Consider the following 2,553-nt stretch of genomic DNA (forward strand, 5'->3'; position numbering starts at 1 on the left):
ATCTCTTCCTTTTTCCTCTCCTTCAGGTGTTACCATTATGCAGAAGTTATTTCACTTGCTATATTTGCCATATTTGCTATATTTCATTTTTATTTTTATTTTTATTTTTGTTCCTCTCATCAGATAATTTTGTATATTCTGTCTTCAAGCTCACTAATTCTTTCCTCTGTTTGGGCAAGTCTGCTGTTGGAGTTTTTCTGCTGAATTTTTTTATTTCAGGTAATGTATTCTTTATTTCTAGAATTTCCATTTGGTTTTTTAAAGTTGATTCTGTTCCTTTGTCAGGTTTCTCATTCTGCTCCTGAATTATTTTCCAGATTTAATCTTTCTATCTGTATTTTTCTTGTGACTCTCTGAACATCCTTAAGAAGGTTATTCTGAATTCTGTCAGATTTTTCAGGTATCTGCTGTTCTTCTGGCCCTGTTGCTGGTGTTTTGCTTGTTTCCTTTGGTGATGTCATATTTCTCTGTTCTTTTCTAGATCATTGTATCTTTACATTAATGACTGGGAATTTGAGGAGACTGCTATCTCTTCCAGGTTGCATAGGTGTTCTTTGGTGGTGGTAGACATTTACTTGTTAGTATCAGAGCTTTGTCTCTGGTCTGTGGGTTTTTTTTCCATCCTGTGGTGGACTATTAGCTACTGCCCACTTAAACTGTGGACTGGAATTAATTTTCTGTGCTGTGGTTAATTCCCAAATTGGGGGAACTTCCTGTGGGGAACAGAACTTGATCTCTGTGCTTGAGCTAAATTACCGCTTTGCTGATGATTCTCTGAGGAAGGCTTTTTGTGTGAGTCAGATTTTAATTGTTGGCTTTCTAAGCACTTCTGGGTCTTGTGAGGTCACCACAGACACAACTGTGCTGTGTGGAAATTTTGGCCCAGGACTGAGTCTTTCCTGCAAACTGCACCCCCTGCAGTTCTATCACCCTGACTGGTCTCTACTGAGTGGTGCCCATGCCAATCTGAAGGCATATCTGCTGCCCAAACTGAACCCCAGTTTTGGCCCAGGACTGAGTCTTTCCTGCAAACTGCACCCCCTGCAGTTCTATCACCCTGACTTGTCTCTACTGAGTGGTGCCCATGCCAATCTGAAGGCATATCTGCTGCCCAAACTGAACCCCAGTGTTCCCCTGGCAGGTCAGCCTCCCCTCCCCACCCTACACTCCGAGTGTTTCCTGTGGGACTCCCATGCATGAGTCCCTCACAATGATGCTCTGGCCTCTGAGTGGCTCCTTCCTCAGCTCAGCTGCAAGGGAAACTTACCAGTGGCTTTGCTGGCTTGGGAGCTAGTATGGTGTGCTCCAAAGCTCTCTTCTCCCCTGCAGACTCCAAGTAGCTTCATGCAAAGGGCACCAGTGCAGCTTTGTCATGTCCCGTTAGCCACTGCATGTGCTGCAGTTACTCCCTGCCTCACATCACACCAGCCCAGAAGAAGTCCTCTGCAGAACTTTCCTCTTCTTCCCCTGAGCTCCTGTGGTCCCAGGATAGCAGTTTAGCTTCTTAATAGTTGTAAATTGATTGGATGGGGGTAGGAGAGCGACACCAGAGATCATCTATTCAGCCATCTTGATGACATCACTCAGGTTTTTTGTTTTAAAAATACAGTTACTTTAGCTGTGGAGCAGTGTGAAGGACCATAATTTTCCAATAGTTCTCTCGGAAGGATGAGGTGGAAGAAGAAAGAGAAATTTTCTTTTAAAACCAGGCACTGCACTTAAATTATCTAATTAAATCATAACAACTCATGAGGAAGATATTCTTATCTCCATTTTAAGAAGAAAAACTGAGACTCAGAGAGGCTCATAATCTTGCCGTTGTCTACCACTAACAAATGCCATTACTAAAATTAGATCCTAGTGTTTCCTGATTTCCCAACCCAAGCTCTTTCTCCAACCTTATTCTACCACAAATCGAGCAACCAAATATTAAGCCAAATAAGTAGTATTGAATATTATGTGCTATGGGTGGGATACTAAAGAATATGGATCTTAAACTCAAGGGGCTTAAATCTGGTTGTGACACGAAAATAATGTGAACTAAGCTATGTAACTCCAAGCATAATAAGAGTTCCAAGAAAATATATGTAATGTGGGCTTGAGTAGTTTAAGACAGTTTGATAGAAAATATCAAACTGAACTCTCCCAGGCATCTGTATTTCCCACACTACTACGGGATATCTGATCACATTATATTCAGTTAGTTTTCTTGCTTTCCTTCCCTCCAAGAATGTGAGCTCTGTGAGGTCAGGAACTGTGTTGGTGTATCATACCTTTGTGTCCCCATAATATAACACAATGCCTACTACTTAATAGATACTAGGAATGTGAGAAAAATTGAACTCAACTGAGATGGCTCTTGAGAACTGGGTATGAAAGGATGATCTAAGATTAACAAGAGAAGAATGTTGTAGTGGGAGCAAGAGTGGGGGCAAAAGTGAGGAAGTAAGATTGAATGTGATGTGTGGGGTAGAAGTAGTCTGAAGGCCATGTTACAGTGCTAATGGGCATACCTGTGAGCTGGAAAGGAAACCTTCCCACTTTAGAAAGCTA

The sequence above is a fragment of the Galeopterus variegatus genome, unplaced genomic scaffold, assembly GCF_000696425.1.
Source record: "Galeopterus variegatus unplaced genomic scaffold, G_variegatus-3.0.2 Scaffold389, whole genome shotgun sequence".
In the NCBI taxonomy this organism is placed as follows: domain Eukaryota; kingdom Metazoa; phylum Chordata; class Mammalia; order Dermoptera; family Cynocephalidae; genus Galeopterus; species Galeopterus variegatus.